Here is a 12,894-nt window from a genome sequence, read left to right as displayed (position 1 = left end):
TAAGGACATCAATTAAAGCACTCATTAGTCAATATGAAAAGGTATTACCATAGGCTTGCTTGAAAATCAAATCTCCACCACTATATATTGAGATGATATGTCAATCAAAAAGGTTTTTAGAGGGTTGTAACGTGGCTTTGGCTAGGGGGTGCAGTCACAAGCTGAAGGAAAAGGTTAGAATCAAGATTGAATTGAAAAATTACCTAGCTAGAAAAATAACTAGTCATCAATTGAATACAGGTGAGCTTCTTCTCAGAATATGGAATTAACACTCAAGCTCAAAAACGACGAATTACTACTAATATGTATTGAAGTATATATATATTTAAGAACAAGTCAAATAACATAGAGCTTAAGTATCACAACAAAGAATAAAACATAGCTAGGAATTAATTCAAATCAAATCTCAACAAAAATAGGGATCAAATTAGGGGATTTCAACAATAATGGGTTATGGGTTAATATTAAGGGCAAATCAATTAATGGCTTCTTAGGCTTAGAAGGGGTTCACTAAGGGTTAATTATGAAGGTATACTTTTGTGGAGTGAGTGGGTTAAACCTAAGTGCCTTTATCATCTTGACATATAAAATCAAATGGTGTGGTCTTGACATGCATAATCGAGCAAGTTCTAGAATAACAAATCAATACTGACGCACTCATAATAAAAGTGAGAATGAAAGAAATATGCTCTATAGGCTCAAGATCTCACAAAAATTATGGCTTTTTGATGTTTAAACTAGTGAATTTCAATTTAAGGTAATACATAAACTTAGGGAAACAACCTAAAAGTTTTTTTTTTATTCTTCAAAAATCAACTTATCATGCTTGATTCCCTAATGTCTTAAAATTTAAACAATCAATGCATGAATGCCTATGTTTTTATTCAAGACATATCAATAAAAATCATAAATTAATTAAAATTCATTCAAATAGTGATATGAGTGATTCACGTGAGAATAATACAAAATTTAGGGATTTCTAATGATGATATGAAAGACCCCCACACTTAAGATGTACATTGCCCTTAATGTACAAAGATAGATATATTGAAATATATAGATATATAATCATAAGATAGGGAGAGAAGTGAAACTTCCTGAATGATGAATGAACTCCTTGAATTGGAGTTATGGAGAATAATCGACCAAGGCAATCATGAGAGTGGAGGAGGATACTTCGGTGGTGGTTGGGGCTCATTAGTCCATAAGTCATCCACCACAAGAATATTATATCTGGTGGTAGCTATGGTCGTGGTCGAGCAGGACATGGTAGTCGTGGAGAACCTTTTACAGTGGAGTTTTTAGTTCCTATGCGATAATGAGCTTTGGAGCTGTTTATAACTATGATAAAATCAGGAACTTTTTAGGAGATATAAGGAATCATAATTACTCGTAATGAAATAGCTGAAACTATAAAGTAGTCAATAAAAATTATAAAAACTAAAATTAAAATAATATTAAAGGAAAATGAAATAAAAAGTACTTAAATAAGATAAAAGTGAAAATAAAAATAATAAATAAAAAGTTTTTAAACATCGTCATCGCTGGATGGTTCGCGAGGTGGTGGTGGCGATGAGATGTGAAGGTGCTGACAAATCTGGTGAAGTGTAGCATCAATGTGATCAAAACGCTAAAAACACTGCTGCTCAAATTAAATAAGGTGTTCAGAGATGTCAGAGTATGAATCCGCCGCATGAACTTGATGATGGATGGGTGGTGGCTGAGACGGTAGGTCCTTATAACGTGGAGGGACATTATCAGTAATGTCCTCTAGGTCCCCCTCCTCGGCGGACTGGACGAGGCAGTACTGAGGAGGGTAGGTGCCACGCCGTTTCCTGATCATCGTCATGTTTAGCATGCTCGAGATGCCTTGTGGGGACATCTGGTCGATGATAGTGAGGGAGGATGATTGTGCTGCTGTGATGAAGAGCCCAAAGTGCCCAGCCAATCGAGTCACATAGGGCCCGATAGAGATGATGCCTCTCCTATGTCACTTCGTCTGATGGCGGATGGCGAGGGCGATGAAGTAGGCAAGGTCAAGGACGTGCCCGTTCACCATGCTCCATAAGAAATAGGCGTCGTGAGGGTTGACAACACTGGTGCTCTCTCGCCGTCCCGTCAGAGTGTGGGCTAAGATGGTGTGTAGGTATCGCAGGGATGGGGCAAGGGTCGATGCCTTAGAGCGGCTAGGATCATAGGTGGTCGAGGCAGGGACGAGGTCTTTCCAGCACTTTGAGGGAGAGTAGCAGATATGGCGGTGGAGGATGTCAAGTTTATTGTTGTCTATGAACTCCTCCATGTACAGCCCTAGTGCAATCCCGAACTTGGATACTGTCAACTGGCGCAGTAGACCACCAAGGCGGAACTGGACCGTTCCAGGATCGTCGAAGTTGGTCATTATGGTCTGAAGATGGAACGTCAAGCAGAGTTCCAATGTGAACTCGAGATACGCCGGCTTGACGATCTCAAAGAAGAGCCCCCACAGGTCAGTTGTCAGGAGGGCTCGGACCGCGTCAGCCAATTGAATCTATTCAAGTGTGGTCCGGTCAATGCAACGACCCACACCTAGGGTTCGGGCCCATAATATCTGAAATAGCTCCTCTTGGGGTCCCAAGGGAACTCAAGGAAAGGGTGACAGATCTTAGTGGTAGGATCCGAGGATGACGCTGCTCCTTTCCTCTTCTTTGAGGCGACGACAGCGGTCTTTTTACCACGTGAGGATGAAATTGTATACCTCCATTAAAAAGTTGAAGTTCAACCAATACGCCCCAAATATAGCATCGAAAAACAAAACTAAATAGGAATATTTCATGAGATTCGCGTACTAGATGAAGAGAACAAAACTAAAACAACTAAAGCAAATATATCAAGTTATTAAAATAGGACTATGAGAATAATATGACAGGAATATCTAATGCATGAATATATGTGGGTAAACATAAAATCCATGGAAACAAGAAAAATAGATGAATGTAGTATGAAAAATGGAAATATTCTTTAATGACAAGCATGAGTATTTCTATTATTTTACTATTAATATTCACTTAAGATAGTCAAATGGATCAGAGAAATCATGAAATAGGCAAAATTTTTAAAGAAAATAGAGAGAAAAGAGTAAACAAACGCAAAAGGGAGAAGCTTGGGTCGTCAGAAATAGTGTTGTAGGCGGCGCACGGGCGTGGCAGGTAGGGAGTGTGGAGTTGCAGCGGCTAGGGTTAGGGATTTTTGGGAAGGGGGATGATGAATAATGAGGGGTTTATATAGAGGGGCACGCGGCCGTGGGGCACACCCATGTGCCATGATTTTTTCCCTGTGTTTCGTGATTTTTAAATTTAGGCACATCTGACATTCGCCACACGCCCGTGTTCCTTGGGCGTGTCGGTGCACACGGTCGTGTCTTGCTTCATTCGCTTGTCCCACACCCGTGTACATAGGTCCACTCCCGTGTTAGTTTGACAGTGTCAACCACAGGTGAATGGCTCAGGTGTGTCGCACGCCTGTGCTAAATTAACAGGTTCACCCACGGTTTTAAAACACAGGCGTGTCGAATGCCCGTGTTGTTTTGACAGTTTCATACACGGCCGTGGCGACTTATCGCATCCTGTGTTTGGGAAAAATTGTGCCCCATTTTCACACGGCCGCATCTACTCTCGTGGTGTGAGCACGGCCTAAGGCACGTCCGTGTGCCCAGCCATATGGATTAGAAGACCTGTGTTTCAATGACTAAGTTAGTGATTAGATGCTAAAGACTAAAATTTTAAAGAGGTTAACATCGTTAGTGCTCGGGTTGCCTCCCGAGAAGCACTTATTTATAGTCTAAGCTCGACGTACCTTTCTAGTGTATGGTCATGATGGTGCGAGGAGTTTACACTCCTCATCCCTGCTATCAATTTGATCAATATAAGGTTTAAGACGAGTACTGTTTACCTTAAAAGTGCTAAATTTAGGATGAATTACCTCGACTGTACCATATGGGAAAATATTAAGTACCATAAGAAGGATTACTCCGTTAGGTTTAGAAGTGGCAATGCGAGGGTCTGCTGCATCTAGTAGTACTTTGTCTCCAACCTTAAGTTTATTTGGTGCGCCATTGAGCTCGTCATGGCTTGGTTTTGGTTTATCTCGGTCTATGTGTCCGCCATTCATCTAGTTCCTTGATTTGTAGCCTTTGTTATTCATAGATAGGTCCTTTGTTGTTGTTTGAACACGGCTCATATGCGCTCTTCGAACCTATTTTTTGCACAGAAGGTTTCACCACATGATCAGTACCAGTAGTGTGATTTATGCAATCGCCCTCGATTTTTGATGTGATACTCGTATTACGAGCTTGAAGGGTGATTGTTTCGTCTCCCACACGAAGTGTGAGTTCACCTATACCAACATCAATAATGGTTCTAGCAGTCGCTAAAAAGGGTCGTCCTAAAATCAAAGCTGCGTTACTATCCTCTTCTATGTCTAGAACAACAAAGTCTACTGGGTATATAATTTTATCGATCTTAACAAGAACATCTTCAATGATACCCCTAGGAAATCTAATGGTTTTATTAGCTAATTGAATGCTCATCCTAGGTTGTTTGGGTTTCCTAAGACCTAGCTGTTTAAAAATTTTATAAGGCATAACATTAATGCTTGCCCCTAAGTCAGCCAATGCATTATGAACATCTAAACTACCAATTAAACAAGGAATCGTAAAAATCCCTGGATCTTTCAATTTCCTGGGTAGCTTATTCTGTAAAATGGCTGAGCAAATTGCATTCAACTCCACATGCGAGCCTCATCCAACTTTCGTTTGTTTGTTAGAAGCTCCCTTAAAAATTTGACTGTGTTTGGCATCTGCGAGATAGCTTCGATAAACGTAAGTTAATATGTAATTTATTTAATAGTTTAAAGAATTTGCCGAATTGTTCATCTGTACGGTCATTTCTTATCGCATTGGGGTATGGCACCTGTGGTTTGTACTCTTTACTTACCGTTTTTTTCTCACTGTGGACTGCCTCACCTTTATCTTGACTTACCACAATGCCTTGCCTCGGTTCTGATGCAGGCTTAACTAACCCTTCCTTGTCTTGAGTGGTAATCACATTGAGTAGTTCCCTTGGGTTAGATTCTGTGTTACTCGGTAAACTACCTTGTGGTCGTTCAAAAATTAGTTTTACGAGTTGGCCTATTTGAGTTTCGAGCCTTTAGATTGACACTTGTTTATTCTTAAGGGCTGTCTCGGTACTCTGGAAACGAGTTTCTGACATTGAGATGAATTTTGTTAGCATCTCCTTAAGGTTCGGCTTTTTTTCCTGCTGGTAAGGTGGTTGTTGAAAACCTGGAGGATGTTGTGGCCTTTGATTTCCTTGACCGCCCCACGAGAAATTGGGATGGTTCCTCCAACCTGCATTATAAGTGTTACTATATAGGTTATTTTGGGGTCTAGAGTTATTTTTATCCATATATTGGACTTGTCCCTCCTCGATGCTAGGGTTGAAGGGTTGATATTCTGTGATGCTCCTCCTCCATTTGAATCACACCTCATCACTGGATGTACCTGAGTAGAACCACACAACCCGTCAATCTTTTTATTTTTAAGAGTTCTACTTGGTTAGATAGCATAGTAACTGCATCGAGGTTGAAAACACTGACTGCTTTTGTCGGCATTGTCCTCACAACTTGCCACTGATAGTTATTCAGTGACATCTCCTTAATAAATTCGTAAGTCGCCTCAGGTGTTTTGTTATTCAAAGTTCCACCGACGGCTGCGTCGATGAGTTGCCTCGTTGAGGGGTTCACACCGTTATAAAACGTCTGAACCTGTAGCCAAAGTGGTAACCCATGGTGAGGGCATCTTCTGAAAAGATCCTTGTATCTCTCCCATGCATCATAGAGTGTTTCTAGATCCATCTTCACAAAGGAAGAAATGTCATTCCTCAACTTAGCCATTTTAGCCGGAGGAAAGTATTTAAGTAAAAACTTTTCGGTCATTTGTCCCCAAGTAGTGATTGACCCTCGTGGTAACGAGTGCAACCATTGTTTAGCTTTGTTCCTCAATGAAAAGGGAAGCAACCGAAGGCGAATGGCATCATTAGCAACGCCATTGATCTTAAAAGTATCGCAAAACTCCAAAAAATTGGCCGAGTGATTGTTTGGATCCTCATCCTGCAAATCATCAAACTGAACAAACTATTGTATCATTTGAATTGTCTTAGGTTTCGGTTGAAAGTTATTTGCAGTAATAGCAGGTCTAACTATACTTGACTCAGTTCCTGTTAAATTAGGTTTAGCATAATCATACATAATGCGTGGAGCAGGATTCTGATTTACTGGATCAATAGCAATCACAGGAGGTAACGAATTTTCTTGATTTTCAGCCATCTCCTCGGTTGTGGTGGAAGTATCATCCTTTTGCTCGTTGTGGTGGAAGTATCATCCTTTTGCTCTTTCTCTGTGTATTGTAGGCTTCGCCTTATTTCTCTTCAGTTTCTGCGAACTGTACGATCGATCTCACTATCAAATAGTAATGGTCCCAACGGGTTTCTTCTAGTCATACACTATAAAAACCTGCCAGGAACGAAAAGAAAAATTAGAAAAGAAAATAAAAATTTAAATTGCAAATAAAAGTAAAATGGCTAAAGTAATAAAAATCGAGTGTTCCTAATATCCTAGTTCCTCGACAACAGCGTCAAAAACTTGGTACGTGATATTTGCGATATCTTTTAAAGATTTATGAATGAATCGTTCTTGAGACTAACTTTTTATCAAGATTAAGGCAAGTGTACCTATCAAACAGTAGTATAGTTCAGCAAGACCGGATTGTCGAACCCAAAGGAACCACAAGTACTAGTATTTACTTCCTTTTTATTATCTAGCCTAAAAATTAAGAGGTTTGGTTATCTAAACGAATTACTAAACTAAGAATGCATAGAAATAAAATCTGGGAAAATACTTTTTAGAAAATTCGATTGATTAAGACAATACCTAAGGAGAAATCCACCTAGATTTCACTTGTTATTTGACTCTGAATCAAGCGATTTATTCATTTGACTAGATCCGTAGAAATCCCTAAGTTATATTATTATCTCTCTTGAGACTAATAACATCTAACCCTAGGTTGAATAATTGAAATCTCTTTCTAATTAACACTCCAAAATTGCATTAACTCGATCTATGGATTCCCTTATTAGGTTTCACCCTAATCCGATAAAATCTTGTCATCCTATCTCTATGCATGCAATCAACTCCCCTTAATTATGACAATTTTACTTTTAAACAAGGTCTATTCCTTCTCTGAATAAGAGCATTAACTTGAATCAATATCCTGGAATATTAAAACAAGAATTAAGAACACATAATTAAGAACGAGTCAAATATTTATTATACAATTCAGATAATAATAACAAGATGTATCTTAGGTTTCATTCCCCTTAGGTATTTAGGGGGTTTAATTCATACTTATGAAAGAAAACATCGCAAAAGCATAAAGATAACAAAACATAAGAAAACCCAAAACTCCTGAAGGAACTTGAAGGGAGATCTTCAGTCTTGATGCTGAATCTGGCTTCGAAGATGGATCAATCGGCTTTCCTTGAGTAATTCCTTGCTTCCTCCTCTCTGTGTGTCCCTTCCAAGTGCCTCCTCAGGTGTTTAAATAGGCTTTAGAATGCCTAAAAGCCTTCAAAATTGGCCTTTTCCGAATAGGACTATACTTGGGCTCGGCAGGGACACGCCCGTGTGCGATTACTCCAGCCCGTGATCAAGGCTGTTGAATAGGCATGGGCATGTAGTCTACCCATGTAAGTCGTGCTTCGATCCTGCCAAATGAACACGACCATGTGACACGCCGGTGTGAGGAAGTCCAGGTCGTGTTGATTTCCCATGTGGGTTCATTTTGTCCATTTTCGGCCCGTTTCTCGCTCTTTTTACTCTCTATGCTCACCTAAGTATAAAACATGAAATTAAAGGATTAGGAGCATCAATTCACCAAATCTATGGAGAAACCATCCATAAATGTTCTAAGCATGGGATAAAAATATGTATAAATTACGGTTTATTAGAATGTATGTATTTATATGAGGTAACACCTCGTATCCCGTCTCGGCGTAGGACTTGGGTGTGGGGTATTACATTTAGTGGTATCAGAGCTATGGTTTAGTCAGTTCTAGGACTAACCTACCGTGAGTACGAGTCTATCTATAAATGCCATAATTGTATATTAATAGGGTGACGATTCCTGACAAGATAAATTGTGTTTTATTTATATAGTAAATGATTCGGGCATAGCTACGGCGGATGATGTGGAAAGTAATGCGCTGGCTTCTGCTGAAGGGACCGCACCAGTAGACAGTGAGCCCGTGACACTAAGTCAAGGTGGAAGGGCTAGAGAGGCTTGCCTCCACATGATGGATGCTTGGTACACAGAGTTTGTTCGTGCGAATCCAAACACTCCACCTCCCCCACCTCCCCCAATTCCTCAACTCGTTCATATAGCTTCTCAAGGGGCAGAGATGGCTAGGAGAGAGAAACCTCCAGTGGATAGAATTAGAGAGCAAGGGGTAGAGGAATTCTGGGTGAATATTGATGATGACTCGAAGAGAGAAGAGTTTTGGCTAGAAAATATCATTAGGGTATTTGATAAGTTATCATGCACACTCGAAGAGTGCATGAAGTGTGTCGTGTCACTCCTGCGAGACTCAGCTTTCCAATATGGAATACCCTTGTGTCGGTTGTACCAAGGGAAATGATTACATGGGAGTTTTTCCAAGAGGAAATCTGGAAGAAGTATATCAGTCAAAGGTTTATAGATCAGAAGAGGAAGAAATTTCTAGAATTGAAACAAGGCCGAAAGACAATAACAGAGTATGAGTGTGAGTATGTGAGGCTTAGCAAATACGCTAGGGAGTGCATGTCTACCGAAGCCATCATGTGCAAGAGATTGAAGGACGGATTGAATGAAGACATCTGATTGTTAGTTGGCATCTTAGAATTGAGAGAATTCGTGGTGCTCGTGGAGAGAGTATGTAAGGCCGAGGAATTGGCCAAAGAGAAGAGAAAAGCTGATATTGAATCTTGAGACTCAAGGAAAAGATAGGTGGGCAAATCACTTCAAACCTCATCTAAGAGATCGAGGGAATTCACTACCCGATCAAATGTTTCAGGGGGATTCTCAAGTAAAAACAAGAACAAGCAGTACATGACATCTAAAGCTCAACCCACTTCCATCGCAAGTGTTGGTAGTGCTCGCCCAAATAGGCCGGAGTGTTCGTAGTGTGGTAGGCATCATTTCAGCTAGTGTCAAGGAAATGAGAGAGGCTGTTTTAATTGTGGGTCATTGGACCATTTTATTCATAACTATCCCGAGTTGGATGAAAAAGAGAAAATGCCAGAGGTGAGGGCGAGTAGTGTTCTTTCGAGGGGTAGACCACAAAAGAACCCGGGCAGTAGGGCTAGCAGTATAGGTGCCCTTAAAGATTTAGCTGTGAGGTTTGAGGGCTGTGCGCCTGTAAGGACTTATGCCATACGTGCCCGTGAAGAGGTAGAGTCTCCCGATGTGATCACGGGTACCTTTTCTATCCACGTTATTTCTGTTGTTGCTTTAATTGATCTGGGGTCTACCCATTCTTATGTTTGTATGAAATTAGTGCCTAGTTTGAAAATTTCAATCGAGTTTACAGAATTTGTAGTAAAGGTGTCAAATCCATTAGGCAAGCATGTGTTAGTTGACAAAATATGTAGAGATTGTCCTTTGACAATTAGAGGTCATCGTTTTTCGGCTAACTTAATGTTATTACTGTTTAATGAATTTTATGTAATCCTTAGGATGAATTGGTTGACTTCTCATGGGGTTGTAATGGATTGTGGACGAAAAGTTATTGAGTTGAATTGTGAAGATGGGAATGTTCTTCGGGTTGAACCAGGTGAATTGGGTGGATTGCCTGAAGTGATATCATTTATGATAGCAGAAAGATATTTAAGAAAAGGGTACGAGGCTTACCTCACCTTTGTATTGAATACTCAAGCATCTGAATTGAAGATCGAGTTAGTTCCGGTGGTATGTGAGTTTACAGACGTATTTCCAGAGGAATTTCCCAGATTGTCTCCAGTGAGGGAAGTGGAGTTTGGTATCGAGTTAGTCCCTAGTACGAAACCTATCTCAATTGCTCCGTATAGAATGACTCCAACAGAGCTAAAGGATTTGAAGACTCAATTACAAGAGTTAAGGGATCAAGGTTTTGCAAGACCGAGCTTTTCACCGTGGGGTGCTCAGGTACTTTTTGTGAAAAAGAAAGATGGGTCGATGAGATTGTGCATAGACTACAGACAGATCAACAAAGTGACTGTGAAAAACAAGTATCCCTTGCATAGGATCAATGATCTGTTCAATCAGTTAAAGGGAGCCACCGTGTTTTCTAAGATAGATTTAAGGTCAGGCTACTACCAATTAAGGGTTAAGGAGCAAGACGTACATAAAACTATTTTTCGGAAGAGGTACGACCATTATGAGTTCCTCGTCATGCCCTTTGGTTTAATGAATTCCCCTGCAGTATTTATGGACTTAATAAACCGCATTTTCTGACCATATTTGGATACGTTTTTCGTCATTTTTATTGACGACATATTGATTTATTCGCGTGATGAAAGCGAGCACCCGAAGCACTTGAGAATAGTTTTGCAAACCTTGAGAGATAAGCAGCTTTATGCTAAGTTCAGTAAGAGCAAATTTTGGCTACGAGAGGTAGGATTCTTAGGACACATTGTGTCGGGAGGCGGGGTTAGAGTTTACCCGAGTAAGTTCTCAGCTATCGTTGAGTGGAAACCGCTGAGGAATGTGATAGAGATTCGAATTTAGCTGGGTACTACAGAAGATTCGTGAATGGATTCTCTATGATAGCTACTCCGATGACAAGGTTGTTGCAAAAGGATGTCATGTTTGAATGGACAGAGAAGTGCCAACAAAGTTTTGAGAAATTAAAGGCTTTGTTGACCGAAGCTCCAGTTTTAGTGCAACCGAAACCGGGAAAGGAGTTTGTGGGGTATAGTGATGCATCCTTGAACGGCTTAGGATGTGTGATCATGCAAGAAGGCAAGGTTATAGCCTATGCTTTGAGATAGCTTAAGCCACATGAGAGAAATTACCCGACCCACGATTTGGAGCTAGCGGCTATAATATTCGCATTAAATATTTGGAGACACCATTTGTATGGCGAGAGATGTCGGGTATTCACTAGACATAAGAGTCTAAAGTATTTGATGACTCAAAAGGAGCTAAATTTACGGCAACGGTGGTGGTTAGAGTTGATAAAGGATTATGAGTTGATTATCGACTACCATCCAGGAAAGGCGAAAGTTGTCGCCAATGCATTGAGTAGAAAATCCTTATTTTTTTTGAGAGCAATGAATGCCCAATTGGGCTTGTCAGAGGATGGTTCGGTTCTAGCAGAGTTAAAGGCTAGACTGACGTTTCTTCAAGAAATTTGGGAAGCTCAGAATAACGATAGTGAATTGCAAGCCAAGAGAACTTAGTGTGAGTCAAGTATTGAAGCAGAATTTCTTATTGGTACCGATGATTGTTTGATGTACTGAGACATAATTTGTGTACCCAAGGATAATGAACTCATCCAAAAGATTTTACGAGAGGCACATAAGGGTTGTTTGTCTATCCATCCGGGCAGTGTGAAAATGTAAAATGACTTGAAGAAAATGTATTGGTGGTCAAGAATGAAAAGAGACATTTTTGAGTTTGTTTCTAAGTGCCTAATTTGTCAACAAGTGAAAGCTAAACACCAAGTACCTTCGGGTTTACTTTAGCCTATCATGGTTCCCGAGTGGAAATGGGACCGAGTAACCATGGATTTTGTGTCAAGGTTGCCTTTGATGCCAAGGAGAAAGGATTCAGTGTGGGTTGTTGTTGATAGATTTACTAAGTCGGCACATTTTATATCAATGCATACTGACTATTCCCTTGAGAAATTGGCCAATGTTTATGTTTCTGAGGTAGTGAGACTTCATGAAGTGGCCTTGTCGATTATTTCGGATAGAGATCCGAGGTTTACCTCGCGGTTTTGGAGGAAGTTGCAAGAGGCATTGGGAACGAAACTGAATTTTAGCGAGGCTTTTCATCCGCAAACCGAAGGTCAGTCAAAGAGAGTAATTCAGATATTAGAGGACATGTTACGGTGTTGTGTTCTCGAGTTTCAAGGTAGTTGGGAGAGGTATCTACCACTGGTCAAATTCGTCTACAACAATAGTTATTAGTCAAGTTTGAAAATGACACCTTATGAGGCTTTGTATGGGTGTAAGTGCCGAACCCCTTTATATTGGACCAAGCTGAGAGAGGATCAGATTCACGGGGTCGACTTAGTCAAAGAAACTAAGGAAAAGATCAAAGTGATTCGCGATTGTATAAGGGCCGCATCAGATAGATAGAAATCCTACGAGGATTTGAAACAAAAAGAGATCGAGTTTCAAGTCAGGGATAAAGTGTTTTTGAAAGTATCCCCGTGGAATAAAGTCCTTAAATTCGGTAGAAAAGGCAAGCTGAGTCCACGATTTATTAGACCTTATGAGGTGACCAAGAGAATTGGGCCGGTAGCATACCGATTAGCCTTGCCTTATGAGTTAGAGAAAATTCATGGCGTATTTCATGTATTGATGTTGTGTCACTATCGATCTGACCGTTCACATGTGATTCACCGAAAGAAATTGAAATAAGCCCGGATATGACCTATGGTGAAGAACCGATTAAAATTTTGGATCGAGAGGTCAAGAAGTTGAGGAATAAAAGTGTAGCACTCGTAAAGGCTTTGTGGCATAGACACGGAGTCGGGGAAGCCACAACAGAACCCGAAGAGACTATGAGAGATCAATACCTGAACTTGTTCATCGGTAAGATTTTTGGGGACGAAAATCCCT

General features: G+C 40.4%; 1 non-coding gene across 1 annotated transcript; it reads left to right on the top strand.

The window, feature by feature from the left end:
• The first annotated feature begins 5,815 nt into the window (after window positions 1-5,815).
• On the top strand, window positions 5,816-5,922 carry LOC121205523 (small nucleolar RNA R71). The gene has a single exon (XR_005900599.1). It is a non-coding gene; the product is annotated as a small nucleolar RNA R71 (small nucleolar RNA).
• The last annotated feature ends 6,972 nt before the right edge of the window (window positions 5,923-12,894 follow it).

Source organism: Gossypium hirsutum, chromosome A08, assembly GCF_007990345.1.
Source record: "Gossypium hirsutum isolate 1008001.06 chromosome A08, Gossypium_hirsutum_v2.1, whole genome shotgun sequence".
Classification (NCBI taxonomy): Eukaryota; Viridiplantae; Streptophyta; class Magnoliopsida; order Malvales; family Malvaceae; genus Gossypium; species Gossypium hirsutum.
The sequence above is the reverse complement of the archived record's forward strand: the minus strand, read 5'-3'. Positions and strand labels throughout refer to the sequence as shown.